We start from the raw sequence: 19,086 nt of genomic DNA on the forward strand, positions 1-19,086 counted from the left end.
TTATAGGAAGGTTTCTTGAGAAGCCAATCAGCATATCAGAATGATGTGTGAGGGAACTAGATTAATGATGCTGAAAATTCAGCTTTGCATCACAGGAATAAATTACCTTTTAAAATGTAATAACAATTTTTCAAGAAACCTCTTAGTTTTACTATTATCACAATTATATATGCTGCAAGAGCATCTTGTTTTTTGCTATTTTTTTTGCTATTTAAGTATTCATATATAAACAAACTCTGGCAAACAGGTTTTTCTTGCTTTCAGCATATACCACAAAACTTTTATACCTTAAGATCTCATTTTGCTTCTTAGAGTAAATTTGTTTTGTTTCAAGGATGTTTATACTAGAAAACAAGAAAAATATTAAGAAAATGATTTCATATTTGTCACATTCATAAATCATGGTATGTCACTCAACGTCAATATATCGCTAAGAAACTTTGGAGAACTTGATTCAAAACGTGTGCTTATTTTACAGATCTTCATTGACATTGACTACCACTCACTCAGACAGCCCACCAACAACTAGCCGTTTGTTTGTGTAGTTGTACACATCCTTAAAATAATGCTGGGCAGGATTTAATTTCATACATCAGGAATTGATTGGAAAAAGAGCTGAAAAGAAGTGAAACATGTCAGGCTATTACATTAAGGGTTAATGTTATTTTTTCCTACTGGGGAAATATTTTTTAGAGGAGTATAAAGCTTTTACTAAAATGCTGTGCTGTGCTTAAATGTTGTTTATTTATAGTTGCACCGTTGAGGAAAGGGAGCCTGATTAATTATCCTCAAATTTCTGAGTGTGATTTATTAGGAACAGCATTATTTTCTCTCCCTCAGAGGACAAATTGAAGAATTTCAGACCCGGTCTGTCGTCCAACGCCAAACACCTCCACCCGTAGAGATTGAAGAACTGAGCCGAAAACTGACATGTGCGACCCGTTTCATCACACACACATATGCAATTAAATAGTAAACTGATAACAGACACTCACATCACACAATTTTAAACATAAAATCTCAATTGACCATATATGGAACATGGCTAGTTTCCCCCCTACTTTCAGTTGTTTAAAATTCAGTGAAAGGTTAGATTTTTATTGACTTTTTTTTTTTTAAATGAATGATCACAAGGATAAACAATGCAAAAAATTTTCACAGCCTTTTTGTTCTTGTTTACCATTTCCTCCATTTTTTTTCTTTCTAGCACTTAAAGGGATAGTTCCCTCAAAAATGAAATTTCTGTCATCATTAACTCCTCCTCAAGTTGAGATTGTTTCTTCTCTTTCTTCTGTTGAGCACAAAATAAGATATTTTGAAGAGTTAATGGTAGATATTGAGTTCCATACCATGGAAAAAATACAATGGAAGTCAATGGCTGCCGTAACCTTTTAGTAAAGGTGAACTCTCCCTCAACATAGGATTGCTATTTAAAAACATTTTCATATTTCTTTTCATATAACACCTGGTTTGGACAAAGGCTGATAAGTTGGTGACCGGTCATGTTCATGCTGTGATTTACATAGAACAGTACAAGTGCATCTCCAAAACCTTGTAGAAATGATCTGTAAGAGTCACTGCAGACGCAGCTTTCCTCTCTCAGCCGGCAGCTCGGATCCATCACTGCGTCCCTGAAGGGTAATCACAGAGCTCTTATTACACTGGAGGGAGGGCGATGGTCTGACAGAGCACTCCAACAGCTGATTGAGAGAAGTTTCTGGGTGCTGCTGAGAGGCCGGTTGATCACAGCTGTCACAGACCTGACCACCTTTAGCTTTTCCCAAACAGCCACATGATGAGCACCGTCTCTCTTCATCGGCACCAGCCCGAGCCTGTCGCATATCCATGGTGCTCACGTCCAAAACACTCTTCAGTCACTTTTTTCGAATGCAAAGCCGTCTTCCTGGTGGTTCGTCTGATTTGGACTCTGCTCGTTGGTCATTACTTGTTCCATCAGTCAACAGCTTTTCTTGATTCATCCTGCATTTAAAAACATGACACTATTCACAAAGCATTTCACTTTCATAATGTGACATTTTTCTGATTGCAACACTGTAAAAATAATATGATCTGTAAGTTATGGCAATTTATGTTTACATTACTTTAGCTCATCAAAATAAGCAATTGCAAGTTTTTAAGTTATGTGAAATTCAACTAGATTTTTTTTAGTTGGTTTAATGTAATTTGAGTTGAAATGACTTGTAAAACCAAGTTGATTATACTTTAAAATTGAAGGCAGCAACTGAACAGGGCTGCGTTTCCCAAAAGCATTGAAAGCTTAAGCTGATCATAAAAATGATTGCACGAATCATCTAAGACTTGCGGTCCGTATCCCAAAACCATAGTAACTTAAAGGGGGGGTGAAATGCTCGTTTTCACTCAATCTCCTGTTAATCTTGAGTACCCATAGAGTAGTACTGCATCCTTCATAACTCCAAAAAGTCTTTATTTTTATTATATTTATAAGAGAAAAATAGTCTGTACCGATTTTTCCCGGAAAAACACGAGCGCCTAGAGGCGTGACGTGTGGGCGGAGATAAAGAATCAACGTGCGCCAGTAGGCTTTTGTGTTGAGTGCATGTGGAAGCTGTGACACAGATCCAGAGGCTGAAATTTAACAAGAGCAGCATCAGCAAAGGCGTCTCTATGTGCATATACTGAAACTGTATATATTTGCTTAGCGGTTTTGGAAAATGACTAAGTTCCACTTTATGTCGTCTTTTTTTTTTTTTTTTTTTAAGCTGTACATGTGGAAAGTGCAGTTTGATAACAACATCGCATGTTGTTTACTTGATGTGCTTACGCGCCAATAGCTAAGTTAACAACACAGAGATATTTGAAGCAGTTTTACTCACCGCATGCGGTTCCAACACACGATCGTGACCCTTTTTCGTTGGGACTGCATTATCCTTAAGAAATAAACAATGTGCAATCCGAAATGCAGGGAACAAACAAAAACACTTGCACAACTCCATTGATGCTCTGTAAAAATAAACTCCATCCACTGGTCCCTTAATGCTGTTTCTCTTTTGGTAATCTGTGCAACCAAAAACACACTCCTTTTGTGACTTTTCGCGACGCTCTCGCTCTGATCAGGCTGTGCTCAGCCTCTCAGTGCTCTGCTATACGGGAACGCGCGCTCTTCCGGCAGAAGTGCCTCAGGACCCATATAAGGAAATTCCGCTCCATCTAACGTCACACAAGGCCATACTCGAAAAAAATTTCCGAAACTTGTGACAAACTGGAAGAGGTTTTTTTGGAACAAAAATACTCCTTCAAATGTACAACTTAATTTTTTAAACTTTGTCCATGTTTAGCATGGGAATCCAACTCTTTAACAGTGTAAAAAACTCAGTATGCATGAAATAGCATTTCACCCCCCCTTTAAATAGTACTTGAATATCTTCGTAGATCTACGAGTACTCTGGAGTAATCGTAAATCCCAACGTGCGTCAAAAGAAAATCACCTGTTGGACAATCGGCAGATTACACCTTAAAAAAAATGAAAATAATTAAAAAAATGAAATAATTAAAAAGTGCAGAAAAAATAGAATATCTAAACTGTAACATTATCTCTTTACTTTTGTTAAAAGTATTCAAATCTCACTGACTCCAAATCTTGAAATATTATGAAAACATTTTGAATTATGAATTATGCACAGATAGGGTATTTATTCAGAAAAGAAAAAGCCAACATTTTTGATTTAATGTCTTGAAAAAATACATTTTCACAGGGCATGGACTGAAACGTTAATGTAGAGATCTGTCATTCTGTATTATGAATAAGTACGTTCATACTGATCATTGAGCTGATTTAATTTCAGTGTTTAACTCTTAACATAAATCTGTTTTACTGCATCTCTGATTTGCAGCGGAGTGGATGGAGTTGCATAAATACTTTACATCTCTCTTCACGATCGCTCCTGCTGAGGATGATGGGAGAGTGGACAGCCCTGCAGAATCAGATGAGGTAATTCTGAACCCCATCACCCTAGTTTCTGTAATGGACAACTGGGCGATAGCCAGCGAATGACTCCTCAGTGATGTTCCCTTGCACTTATCATTCTGTCTTCTCCAATCTCTTCTGCCATTGTTTGTTTTGTTTCGTTTTTTGTCACTTTAATTTTTCCAGATGGTTGAAGACTACAATGTACAGATCCTTTGGAGTCGAGCAGGGAAATGAGAGCAAAATGTAAGAAAGACAAGATCAAGGCAAAACCCCAAGTCTTTTTGAAAGGAAGTGACAGTAAAGTTCACAGTAGGAGTGTCATCTTGAAACAACAACATAACTAAAGTAGCTGCGTTTTCTTTACTCAGAACTGACACAAATACAGTGTCATCTCGACATTTACATTTATATCAGCCACAACTAGACTTAAAATAAGGCTGTTTACTGTGGGTGTGAGTTGTTAGATGTTATACCTGTTTTCTTTCTTAAGGTTTGCAGCTGTTGGCAATGCAGGAGATTTTGGAGATTCAGTTTTGCCTTTCACATCGTGCTTCTCTGAGATGACCGAAGGATGACCGAAGGATCCGAGAATGTAATTCTGACATAAAGATCAACTCTTCTCCTGAGATGTGGCCGCTGTCTCAAGAGGCTGAACAATCTTCGTCATCATTGCCAAGATCGGAAAGCTTTTCTCCACTTCAGACGAGGCTTCAGAGACCACAGCACCTGTCCACTGCCTCCGAATCCTTTCTGTCAACTTCACGAACAGGAGGCCAGAAAGTGGAACTCAGTGACTCTCCAAAACCAAGATCTTCTAAAGCACAACAGGACAAATCCTCAGAGCTTCTGCCAACATCATCTCCTTCACTCCCAAAATCCAAATTAAATCAAACTCTCCCAGGCTTTAAGGAGCATATTTCCACTCTCCTGGTGGAATACCATCTGTTAGGCCTTCTCAATGGCATTCTGCTGCTTTTCTCATCTCCAAACAAAGTCCAAAACCTCCAGATTCTCCGTCCCCAAGGTTTAGATCAGTTTCTTCTCCAGTAAACCCAGTCCAATCCAGACCTGCTCATTCAATACCTGTTTCTGAACCGAAATTAGCTCAGCTGTCTCCAGAACATGCCATCACTACCCTAAGCACTGCAGTTCTGTCATTAAAGCTGTCACTTAGCGAATCATCACAGTCTGGACTAGTCTCAGATAGGAGTATATCTACTTTGCCTATCTATGACTCCTTCAGTTCCTGTATGCCGAGGGACGAATCTTCTCATACTGAGGGTCATCATTCACTTCTGGCCTCTGAATGGTTAAAAGACTCACGGAGGACACCCAAAACCACAGTGCTCTCCTTACAGCTAAACATGTCAAGTTAATATGATTTCTGTTGGTAAATCTGAATTGAAGCTGTCTGAACAATGAAAATGTTAACTGTAGCTAATTGCAATTTTGTGCTTGAGACACTGTGTTTAAATTTTCCCTCGAAAGTGTTTGTGAGTGATAAAAACTTTACTATGTAAGACTTAAATAAGACTATCCTATGTAATTAATAGCAGTTTAAATATTTTTAAAACTAATATACGACTCAATGCTGTGCATTACAGTGTTTTTAGTTTAAGGGGTATTTTTCAGCGAAATTTAAAGCCTTTAACGTTTAATTAAGGAAAAAACACTGGCTTAATGATTTTATAAAATGGTGGCAACATTAATATGGTAAGAGACACCAATGCACAAAAAAGAATAAATTAATTTGTAATAATAATTATATATATGTATATATATATATGTGTGTGTGTGTGTGTGTGTGTGTGTGTGTGTATATGTATATATATATATATATATATGTGTGTGTGTGTGTGTGTGTGTGTGTGTGTGTGTGTGTATATATATATTCACACACACACACACACACACACACACACACATATATGTGTGTGTGTGTGTGTGTGTGTGTGTGTTGGTGTGTATATTATATATAATATTTGAAAAGAAAAGTAGCCGTGTAAATTATATGATGTGAAGTGTGACATGAATTACAAATTTAAGAGTAAATATTTTCATTATTTGAAAATGAGGACAATGAAGGATATAAGATGTGTAGGACAATTGTACAGTTTATCATCTTTGTACAAAAATATTTGACAGTCAAATGCATGGTTGACCAATCTAAATCAAGTATTCCACAGAGCTGTTTGATAAACATTAAAAACACTTTCTAAATGACACACACAAAAGAACCTGATTTCCAGCATCCCTTGGGGTCCAGCACATCTGCATCAGAGAGTAAAGATGATCAGAAAACACCAGTGTAGACATCAGCCTTCATTCCCACAGCGGTTGCTTCTGCAGTATTTGCTGACTAGCAGAGTGATGGAAACTTCAAGCTGTGTGATAAGCATTATTAATGCAGGAGGCAGCAGACTGGAAGCAGGGAAGAGAAACACACCAGCTCTGCTAGACCATGTCCAGGCGGCTCGCTGCGAGCGTTAGATAAGGGTGCGCGTTTACATCCTCACTGCCGGCCTCCTGCTGGAACGCATCCTCTCTGCATCCCTGTTTTCTCTCCTCCTGTCCTCAGTGTTTCTCTTCTCTCACTATTTGTCACTGCTCAGATTCAGAAGAGGAAATGACAGGTGAAGATGCTTGCCTGGTGCCCAGTGAAGAAGACTCATCTGATGAAGAACTGAGATGAATCACAGACGCAGAAGAACAAAAGAATGGCTTTCCCTCTGTGTGCCGCACCACGACCCCTCCGGCAGACCCTCTTTTCACTTTCACAGACCTCTCAAAGTCAGAAAACAACAACACAAGACCAGATCTTTTTACAGGATCTTCTCAGGTGATCAGAGAACTTTAGAATCCTCAACCTCAGTTACCTTTATCACGTTACCCATGACCCACTGTTAGACAAGTTACTACACAAGTTTGTTTTTTAAATATTTTTAAAAATAAGTCTCTTATACTCACTAAGTCAGCCTTAGTTTAATCAAAAATACAGTAAAACTGTGAAATAGTATTACATAAATGCTGATTTGCTTGTCAAAACATATCCTTTATTATTTTCCATGCATGATTCAAATGTATTTTCTTCCTTTTTTTCTCTTTTTTTGTTTTTGTGTGGAAACCATGATAATTTTTCCCCCCTGGATTATTTGATGAATAGAAAGTTCAAAAGAACCACATTTATTTGAAATAGAAATCTTTTTTAACATTATAAATGTTTTTACAGTTGCTTTTGATTCATTTAATGCATCCTTGCTGAGTAAAAGCAATTTCTTTTTAAAAAAAGTCTTTCTGTTCCCCAACTTTTGTTAGTCTGTAGATTTTATGAAGATGGAAATGCAGCCACAATGATACAGTGAAAAACATGAGCTTTCACAGACTCTCTGCTGGAGATATAGTATGAAAAATAGAGTATGAGAACAATGAATTAGTTCATACTGAATGGCCTTGCAGGAAACTTTCTTGTACTAAAGACTTGATCAATGAGATATTTATTTTATGTGATTTAGTTGCAGATTTCATGCTGTGTTAGAGGTAATAGCAGGAAAAGACGAAGAATACTCAGCTGATGAGGGGCAAGAGGAAACAGAGCCGTCAAGTCAGCCGCAAATGGACTATCAGATTTTAATGGTTTAACCGAAAGAATTATATTAAACACCTGAAATTAAATGTCTGATCAGAAAGCGGCCTTATCTCTGCTCTTTTGTCTGGAGATCAGAAAATGTGTGTCCTTAATTACCACCCACTGATTCTTTTTCCCTTACCTCATTTTCCAGGACACCGACTGGGACTCAATCAAATTACAATTGTTTCTCATTTAATTTCAGTTTAAAAATATTTTTTTTTTTTTCGTTTAAAAAGATTTCTGTCCGTCTCTGTGCTCCATCTGAAATTGACATAAAATTTGGCCTAATTTAACCTGCATAAGAGAGAAGAAGAAAAAAAAAATGTGTGCTTTAATGTCCAAAAGTGAGCAAAAGATGACCAAAGAGGTGAGAGAATTAGTTTTATTCCTTTAAATGAAATGAATAGTTTTATTTAGCCAGGATGCATTATACTGATCTAAGGTGATGGTAAATATTTTTACGTTGTTACAAAATTTAAAATAAATGCTGTTCTTTAGGACTTTAAAAAATCATGAGGTAAATATCCTGGTATATTAAGCAGCATAACTTTTTTTCAGCATTGATAATAATATGAAATGTGCATTGTGCACAAATACAATACGACATATTAGAATGATTTCTGAAGAATCATGTAACACTGAAGAATGGAGTAATGTTGAAAATTCAGCTTTTTATCACAGAAATAATTTCATATTTAAATAGATGTGCAGTTGTCTTTAAAGTGTAATCATATTTTACAATATTACTGATATTACTGTATTTTGTTTTACTGTAGATAAATACAGCATTGGCGAGCGTGTTAATTGGTGAAAATGTTACTGTAATAGACTTTCATTGCATGACAACATATGACATGGATATATGATATCAAATAATTATTTAGGTTCTTATTCAGTAACAAATACCAGTTTCAGAATTCACACTTTTAATATATATTTTGCCTAAGGCAACATTAATAATTAGTAAAACTATAATGTAAAGAAAGTAAACTTAGTCTTGCATACTACTTCAAATACTAAAGCTGCAGTCTTGATGAAAACATTAAAGTCTTCTTCCAAAAACATTAAAACGTGTTTCTGCCGTGTAAAACTTTTGAAGTTTAGCGTATATGACACCAAGATAAATGTGAATGATAGCAGATCATTACAATTTTAGCCTTCTGATATTTTTTTTTTCTTATTTATTATTTATCATGATCTGAGGACATTTTTTTTTTTTTTTACTTTAAGCTTGTTTAAATTGAAACTTATTCAACATTTAAGCAGAGTGATGTCATTTGCCCGCTAATGACTGATGTTGTTTCAAACAACATTTCTTCTCTTCTACAGGCCGTTCATTCTGTAGTCCAGCGACGGGATACCCAGCCAGGCCAGTACCACGACCTACAGGGGATTCTGACTTTGGGACTGGCCCCTGGAGACCTGCAGCCCAGCCCAGCTCCAGCCCAAAGCTCTAGAGAAGAGCAGAACCACACAGGGAGTTCACTGGGTATTCAGAGAAACAAGATAAAGTTCTGGCAAAACAAAGCCATATATTGCTGAGGATTAGAGGGCAAGATGCAGCAAGATCAAAGAAGTAAATTCTATCAAATCAGTCAATCTGCTTGGAGCCTGCCTTTTTGAGAAATCTCCTGACATTTTTGAGTGTACCAGAGACTGTTGGGTCAAGATGCATTAATAACATAGAGACATGAAACATTGTCTACACCACAGTGTGTAGTGGTTCATAATATTCAAGTGTTAGAGTAAAACAGCACATTATACTGTGAGAACTGACCTCATAGCAGATTATCTCCTTTTCACACAAGCATGCACAAGTATACTTAATATGAATTTTATTTGAAATGACAGAGCTCTTTTGAGTTAAGATCCGCATGATCTGACACAGACCAGAGTTTAGCAATTTCAATTTTACTGTGAAATCTCTTGATATTGGCAATGTCTGAACTCACATAATTGATCAGATGCCATTATAAGAACATAGTATGTGGTTGGTAAGCTTTTTCAATGTTTATAAAAGTCTCAGAGTCTCTCATGCTCAACAAGGCTGCATTTATTGTGTAAAAACAATACAGAAAAAACTTTTACAATTTAAAATAACTGGTCTATTTGAATATATTTTAAAATGTCATTTATTCCTTGATGCAGAGCAAATTTTTCAGCAGCGTTACTCCAGTCTTAAGTGTAACATGATCCTTCAAAAATAATTTATAATATGCTGATTTGCTGCTCAAAAAACATTTATTGTTATTATCGATATTGAAAACGGTTGTGCTGCTTAATGCTTAATATTTTTGTGAGATAGTTTGGCTCAAGATTCAGAAAACATTTATTTGAAACATTTATAAATGACTGCTCATTTTAATGCAGCCCTGCTGAATAAAATAATTTATTAAAAAAACAACAACTTTTGAACAGTAGTGTACACTCTCCTCACAAGTCATGCCTTTAAATCCTTGCTTACCGCAAATGCAATACTAGGTGTTAGTTAACACATCCGCTGTGCGCGATTTACATCTTTCCCAACACAAATACATCCTTTAAAGTTTAATAATAGAGGTAAGACATTTGGAATGCAGCGCTTATGTGGTTCCAACACTAATATATGACCATGCTTTATTGGAAACCTCAGACATCTCTCTTAACAGTGCATTTGGTGCCACTCGTGTTATTTAAATACCTAATTATTGCATACTTAGATGGATAGGCCATTGAAGAGAGCTGCTAGCTTAGAGATGAGTGTAAATTATGGCTCTTTTATACATTCATTCATTTCCTGGCATTATCCTTTAGCTCCTCAGTGTTAATGTGCTACCTTGGCGAGGCCATTAGCTTGACTCTATACACTCATATTTCTTTTTAAACAGCTCTATTTAAAGACATTATTTGAGTATGCAGAATCTAAATATGCAAAACGCACTTTTTATCTAATATACCGTAAAAAATGAAGCATCTGTTTGGTTCATTGAGCTTCAAGGTTAATGAAAACAGATGACAAATAAGTCCCGGTTTCATCTCTGTTTTTATTGGCTGGTGAGTCTCTCCATCAGTTTCCTGCAGTCTTTTCCTTTTCCCATCTTTTTTGTCTCTGTCACAGTCGAGCTGTTTTAATCGGCCTGTCTGTGCATTTGCAATCCCTGACGTGCACTGACAGGGGCAGCGGCCAGTCGACTGGAAAAGGCTTAATTACAGCAGGCGTTTAAGATGACGATGGAAGGCACACATGTTTAACCTTCAGCCGCTCACTGTCTGCATGTCAAGTCAGGCTTCCGCAGGCCCATGAGGTTTTCCAGCTAAAGTTTGGAGTTTGTTACTGGTTGCTGGTTTGAAGCCTAAAATGAGTGAGCCATGAAATACTATTGAGTCCCTGAGAAAGTCTCTTAATCCCAGGTTTGATCAGTCCCTGTAAAGAGTGTACTGCAAGACACATGATAATAGGGTGTATCTAAAACCTGTCAAGAACGTGCCTGGGTCACATTTTACACCAGAAAAAAAGAAAAAAGAAAAAAAAGAAATAAGTAATAAATAATAATACAAAGCCTGTTTCCATTAACATAAAGATAATTTGTACTTTGTCACAATTTTTAATGAAAATGAAGCACATTGTCCCACAAAATTATTATTACTGTAACCAGGGTTATTATAGATACCAAAACAAACAAACAAACAAACAAACAAACAAAAAAACCTGAAACTGAAACTGAAATGAAAACCATTAAAAAATAATTGCTTGAAATCAAATAAATTAGTTACATTTTTTGTAAAAAAAAAATAAAAATAAAAAAAAAAATAATAATCTATCTATATATATATATATATATATATATATATATATATATATATATATATATATATATACACACACACACACACACGCACACACACACACACAGTTGGCAGTGCTTTAAGTGGCCCAAAAGAGGTGCCGGTACTCTATTATAGCCAAAATATATATATTTTTTTTCTTTTTCTTTTTTTTTTATGACTCCCCTCATCCCCTGAGGTAACAACAACTATATTGAAGGGGTTTTATATACAGCAGTCAACAGGCGACCTTAATAATAAATCCTTTTATTAGTTTGTGGATTTGCTTGAGCTAGAAAGAACTACTGAACATAAATAAAATGTGCAAAAGGATTTTGAAAAAATACCCTTAGAAAGAGCTACTGCATTCAAACTGACTCAAATGATTTGCGAACCCGCTACGAACTCTCGAATTTATTCAAATGATCCGCGAAGCCTCTCCGAACTCCCGAACTGATTCAAATGATTTGGGATCCCCAAATTGACTCAATGATTCGCGAACCCGCTGTCTATGCTCCGAACTCCCGAACTGACTCAAATGAATTGCGATCCCGCTCCGAACTCCCAAACTGACTCAAATGATTCGCGATCCCCAAACTGACTCAAATGATTCGCGAACCCGACACGAACTTCCGAACTGACTCAAATGATTCGCGATCCCGCTCCGAACTCCATTGTGAAGGGCGTTCTGAAAAGCGGCACTGTAGGCAATTGATTTAAACCATCAAATGTCCAAATGAACGTACTGGTACGCTAAAAGCACGTTCTGGGCGCATGGAGAGGTGGCAGTACGGTCAAGAGCTATATTTGGAAGTGCCGGTAGGCTACTGAGTACCTGTGCTTACTGGCCCACTTAAAGCACTGACAGTGGGGATCGAAAGTTTGGGCACCCCTTGCAGAATCTGTGAAAATATGAGTAATTTTCAAAAAATAAGAGAGATCATACTAAATGCATGTTATTTTTTATTTAGTACTGTCCTGAGTAAGATATTGTACATAAAAGATATAAACTTTTGAACACGATGAAGATGGCCAAATTTTTCTTATTTTGTTGAAATATAATTGTTTTCCATTTAGTTCTGCCCTTCGTAAGCAACAGAAGATACTTGTATGTTTCCCAGTACACAAATTAAGTACAATTTACATTGATCTTCAAATTCCAAAAGTTTTCACCCCCCAGCTCTTAATGCATCTTGTTTCCTTCTGGAGCATCAGTGAATGTTTGAATCTTTTTAAATAGTTGTGTTTGAGTCCCTCAAATGTCCTCAGTCTGAAAAGATGTATCTCAAAATCATACAGTCACTGCTGGAAAGGGTTCAAATATGCAAAGATGCTGGAAAACTGAAGAATCTGCAGGACCTTAAAGATTTTTCTGAAGAACGCTGCTCAGTTTAACTGTTCAGAACAAACAAGGAACTCATGCACAACCATCACAAAACAGAAAGACAGTCGAGGATCATCAGGTAACAGAACACAGTACTAAGAACCAAGGGTTCCCAAACTTCTGAGTGGGGTTATTTTAATAATTTCAGCAAATTTTTTGTCTTGTGTACTAAATGTTAATATCTTTTATGTACAATATCTTACTCAGGACAGTACTAAATAAAATATAACATGCATTTAATATGATCTCTCTTATTTTTTGAAAATTACTCATATTTTCACAGATTCTGCAAGGGGTGCCCAAACTTTCGTTCCCTACTGTATATATACATACATACATATATATATATATATATATATATATATATATATATATATATATATATATATATATATATAAATTAAGGAAAAATATGAAAAATTATCTAGACGTATATGTGTGTGTGTGTGTATAAATATTTTTGTAATTTTGTTGTTTTTGTAATTTTTCTATACTTTTATGCAGTAATATATATATATATATATATATATATATATATATATATATATATATATATATATATATAAAACACAACAAAATTACTAAAGCTTAAATTAAATTGTAAATAAAAAAATTTAAAGTGATCAAATAACACTGAAAATGTACATTAACATTGTACTGTTATTTATGTATAGGATTCTAAAGGTCTGCTGAATGGAAATGAAAAATGTAATAATTGTCATTAAAAAATGTAACAATGCATAATGGACCAAAACTATACAGTTGGTTTAATTTTCTTTGAGGATAATGTATTTCCTTACTTTTTCTTTTAGCATCTAAACGTTGCATGAAAATGAAGCGGCATATTTTTATGTTTCTGCAGTGCAATTTCAGCTGCTATTGTTGAAGTGAACTATTTATCATGAAAAAAAATATTACCAGTGTAATTCTTACCTTAGCCTTTCTTGATGGTGGTGAAGAGAAGTGGATGCAGAGGTCAGATAGCTGGTGCACTGTGTTCACACGAATGCTGTTTGTGTAGGGGTTTGAAAAGAAGGACTAACTTTTGCAACTTTTGTGTTGGTCTGAAAGTGAAGTTGAGTTCCTTTAATCTAAGTCTGCATCTACTGGGATGCTTTTAGACCATTTGCATGTTTAGAACTGTGATGTACAATAACTTATGGACATTCTTCAGTAAACTGTGTGTTAGCTATGATAGTGGATTATCTTCAAGACCACATGACGATGGCTGTCTTGCTGTGTGGAGTTCTCATTGTTGGTTTCATTTGTAGTTGTAGGGCATGAGTCTTGGAGATGAAGAGGAAGAGGAAGAGCTGGTCGATGCGCTGATGAACGCTCGGGCCGTCTGGATCACCCCTTGTCCCTTCACACCAGGCCGTAGCAGAGTGTCATCACACAGGCTGTGTTTCTGGTAATTTGCTTTCTGGTACAACACCAGACACGGGTGTAGACACCAGATTGAATTTGATGTGAATGAAAAAAAGGCTGTGAAGAATATAACTTCATTCTGTTGCATATGTCATACTGGTATTTCAGTCTTTCATAAAAGAAAACACTGAAAATATCATTCCTGTTGACATGTGTCAAATCTGGTTCCTCATCATTTTCTGCCTCCTCTCAGACTGTCTATCAAAAAAAAAAAAAAAAAAAAAAAAAAACAAAGGCCAAAAATAAACATTTTGAAACTAAATGCTCAGAGAAATTCTGGAAAACATGGGATAGGACATGCAACACCATGTGATTTTTTTTTATTTTATTTTTTAAATCTTTTTGAAAGAAGTCTCTTATGTTAACCAAGGCTGCATTTGATCAAAATGCAGTAATATTGCAAATATTATTATATGTTTTCTATCTTAATATATTTTTAAATGTAATTTATTTCTGTGAATTGATGAAGCTGTATTGTCAGCATAATTTCTCCAGAATCACATGATCCTTCACAAATCATTATAATATGCTGATTTTGCTGCTCAAGAAACAAACAATTGTTGTGCTGGTTAATAGTGTTGATCAATTTTTTATTTTCAGGATTCTTTAATGAAAAAAAAAAATCATTTGAAAAATATAAATCTTTTGTAACATTATAAATGTCTTTACTGTCACTTTTGATCAGTGCAGCCATCCCTGCTGAATAAATTAATTTCTAAAAAAAATCTTATTGACCCCAAAGTTTGAAAGAGAGGAATCCCAAATGAGTTTAATCTACAGAATTTGAAGTGTTTGAGATGAGCTTTCTCTTTAGAAAACAGTCAGAGTAAAATAAAACCTTCATCTCTCTTTTTAACTTCCCTTCTGTGTTCAGACTTAATCCAGACTTGTACTCCTAAATCTGTGTTTAAAATGTTGCCATGTTTGCCATGACTAAACGATCATTTCCAGAGAGCCTCGGCCAACTCTTCGGACATGGCGTTACGGCCAGTGGGACATCAATAACATGGCTGTAGAAGAGTTGTGCCAATGCTTGGCCGTGGCGTGATTTATTGGCTCGCGCGCGTAATTAAAGCCGAGCTGATTCCTGAGCTTTCTGCGCCAGCACACACGGCTGAGGTTTCATAAAGAGATTACTGTGTTTCGGCGTGCGGGAGTACGGGGAACGTGGCCAGCGGCGCGCTCCTCAATCTCTCGGCTCAGCTCAGATCAGCTCCTGCTTTCTCTACCTCTCCACACGTCTTCCTCTCTGTCTCCCAGCTCATCACTTGCAGGTCTGCAGAGGAGGGAAAAATAATCTGTTTAACAGCATGACAGCTGGGATTTCGGCTGGTGCAAATCAAAGCGTCAGATACCCGTCCATCCTCTCTCGCCTGCATTTCTCTTTCTCTCTCTCTCTCCCGTTCATTCTCTGTATATCTCATATACTTGTGTCAGGTCCGACATGCTAGATTGAGCCTTTTGCATCAGGGGATACTCAAAGCTGTCGGCCTCCCGGGTCCAACTCGTGGGAAGCGATATCATGATCTCTCCTGTTATATCACCTGGGCATTTCACTACTCGGTTTTTAAATATATGTTTTCAGTCAATGAATCATTCTGATTAGCTTCTGCAGTACTGTTCAAAATAGATGAAATAATAATTGTGTGAAAGCATGCATTAAATTGATCAAAAGTGACAGTAAAAAGTTTTATAATGTTTCAAAATAGACAAAAGGCTGTTCGATAAAGAATCCTTGAAAGAAATACTAGATTTTACTAGCATAAGATACTTAAGACATAAGAGATCTTACACAACCCAAACTTTTAAATAGTTGAACAGTTGAGTTAAATCAACTTAATAAATGACTAGCAATTGATTTACTTCACCTACAGATGTCCTTGTGTTGCTTGAGAAATTTCACAAGTTGACAAAATGTGAAAAAATTAAGAATATGCTTATGATACTTAAACACTGTTTGAAGGATTTGATTGACTCCCCATTTTATGCGTTAAAACTCGGTGTAATGAGGTAAACTACAGAAGGAGTCACTAAACTGAATTGATTCAAAAGATTCAAAAGTGTGAATCATTTTCTTCACCACTACTGTAATGTTAGCTGTGAATATAGAGGCGTCTAATTGAGTTCACAGCAAGAAAAAGATCACACAGGACAAGAAGAAGCTGTGTGACAAGAAGAGAAGTGTGTGTGAGTGTGTTATTGTGATTTGCTGGATCAGAGAGCATTTAAAGCTCTGTGTGATTGAAGCTGATTAGGCCAGTGTGTGACAATAAATAATACTGACCCGCTAACTTAATTTTTCCATCTCTCTCTTTCCCTTTCCCATCATCTCTCTATTTCTAGTTAGACACAGTTATTAGTAGAATAACTGTAGGCAACCATCATTATTACTGTTGCTCATACTTAGCGTTATAGATCTGTACAAACCACTAACCATAATTATTAAACTTTGATCTGACATGAATGATTCCTCGAGTCAGAAGGTGTGTTATTTAGCAGCCGTTTTCTTCTCGTTTCTCTCAGAATCTTATTTAGCTCTTATTGTTCTTTTTTAGGCACCATAAGCAGATGTTCTCCCATCTCTTCTCGGCTCCTGAGTGCTGAGGAGATCATGGAGGTCCAGACGGTGAAGCAGCTCGATCTCCAGGACTCTGATGAGGATGAGGAGGATCGCATGGCTCTGGCCTGCCTCGAGGAAGAGTTCAGACACTACATCATTAGATGAGAGTGAGGATTACATTTGTCTGGACTGCAGTTACACAAATTAAGGATTTTGATTACATTTTTCAATAAGTGATTTTGTTAATAAAATAAATAAATAAATAAATAAATAATAATAATAATAATATATATATATATATATATATATATATATATATATATATATATATATATATATATATATATATATATATATATATATATATATATATATATATATATATATATATATATATAGGACAAGAAGAAATAAGCTGTAGTTGTGGTTAATATATTAAACAACTATTTACCGGTAGTATAAAATTGCTTTTATTATCAGTTTTAATGTTAATTATTTCCTTCTTTTTTTACATTATATTGGAAAGTTTTACTATTTATTAAGGGCTGTTAATGTTGCATTATGCAAAAATAAAAATATACATTAGAAGAGGGAATTCTAAAACTTTTGTTTCTTATTGAATGAGAACCAGATTTCTTTATATATATATATAAATATATATGTACTCATTTCCATATTATGTGAACTACAATGAAATTCTATTTTAATAAGTTAGCACTTTATAATTGTTATATTTTACATTAAGTAAACAATAATATGAATGTCTATGCTTTTTATATTTATATATTTATTTGATTGCTATATACATTTATTTGATAAAATATTTGGAATACAAATACAGTAAAAACTAATATTATGAAATAGTACATTTTCAAATAACTGTTTTCTATGATTTAAAGTGTAATTTATTATGTGTAATTAATATTATCAATCTTAAACAGTTGTGCTGCTCCATATTTTTGTGGAATTATTGATATATCTGTAATATATATATTTATGTGTGTGTGTGTGTGTGTGTGTGTGTGATAGATATTTCAGAACATTATTAAGAATTGATGACAAGTTTGAAAACTAAGGTGAAATATTAATGAAGGTCCTTATAAACTGTTACGTACAACATTAATAGGTTCTGATAGTTCCCTAGCACACACTTATGTTCCTGACCACCCGTCTGGTTCAGAGAGGCACGTGTCCCGGAAAACAGCACACACCACACGCCGGGTACCTGCTACCGTGGCAACTCGCTCATTAGATCTCCTTATTAGAGTCAGCTCATTAGTGTTCAGTCTGCACACTCATTAAAACAGCCTCTCTAGCCCAGCACACGCGTTCAGCCTTGATTCATTTGCTTATTTCAGCATTCATTCACATCCCGTAGGTGAAAAGACACACTTATAAACTTACACACAAATACAGCTGGCGAGACCCACCGCAGAGGTGCAGTTCTCTCTCTCTCACACACACACACACACACACACACACACACACACACACACACACACACACACACACACTCGCTCACGTAAATCCAGCTAAATCTAGTCAGATCTGAACTTCTCTTACAAGATTACAGCTGATAGCTCTGAGTTATGGTTCTCATTTGCTTTCTATCCCTAACCATAAGTGATTCAGTAATTTAATCAGCTAGGAAAGTAAAGAACCCGAAGTGGGAATCTTTGCATAATTTTCATAACATGTTTTCAAAGAGACTTTTATAACCAGAGATTATTTCGATAAATTGGATTTTTATAGCTGTGTCAGTTGAAGAATTGGCAGCAGGATTAAAAACATGAACAATGTTTAATGGCAAAATGCTTCATTTTTAATTGGAGCGGGCCATTTTTGGCATCGATATTATTATCTATACAAGTATTTGTATATATGCATACACACACACACACACACACACACACACACATATAGTTGTCCTTTAAAAAAATACTGACCAATACTTAACAATAGTTTCATTTATATTCTTCATCTTTGAATGTTTTTTTCTTCGCCAAGTGCATTTTGGGATTGCTTAATACACAGTATGTAAAGAATGAATATGATGCTGCCCTAGACTTCTAAATATATATCTTAGAAGGTAATCTACACTAAAATACTCTAAAATGTTGTTTAGGTAGGAAGCCAAGCGCCAGATTCACCAAACGTCTTGCCGTCAGCCACGTTCTTGAAATTCAAGATTGCTACAAGCTTTTGTTAAAGCATTAGTTGTAAACCTTTAACCATGACAGCTTGCTTTGAGCAATAATGTAAGTGTTATTATATATCTGTGTGTTTGCTGCTGTAATGATGGTGTATGCTACACATCTCTCCTCCAGCAGTGT

General features: G+C 35.6%; 1 long non-coding RNA gene across 1 annotated transcript; it reads left to right on the forward strand.

Moving 5' to 3' along the window:
• The first annotated feature begins 3,881 nt into the window (after positions 1-3,881).
• On the forward strand, positions 3,882-5,187 carry LOC113118767 (uncharacterized). Its single transcript, XR_003294368.1, has 3 exons — positions 3,882-3,970; positions 4,133-4,192; positions 4,440-5,187. It is a non-coding gene; the product is annotated as an uncharacterized LOC113118767 (long non-coding RNA).
• Positions 5,188-19,086: the final 13,899 nt, after the last annotated feature.

Source organism: Carassius auratus, chromosome 18 (genome assembly GCF_003368295.1).
Source record: "Carassius auratus strain Wakin chromosome 18, ASM336829v1, whole genome shotgun sequence".
NCBI lineage: Eukaryota > Metazoa > Chordata > Actinopteri > Cypriniformes > Cyprinidae > Carassius > Carassius auratus.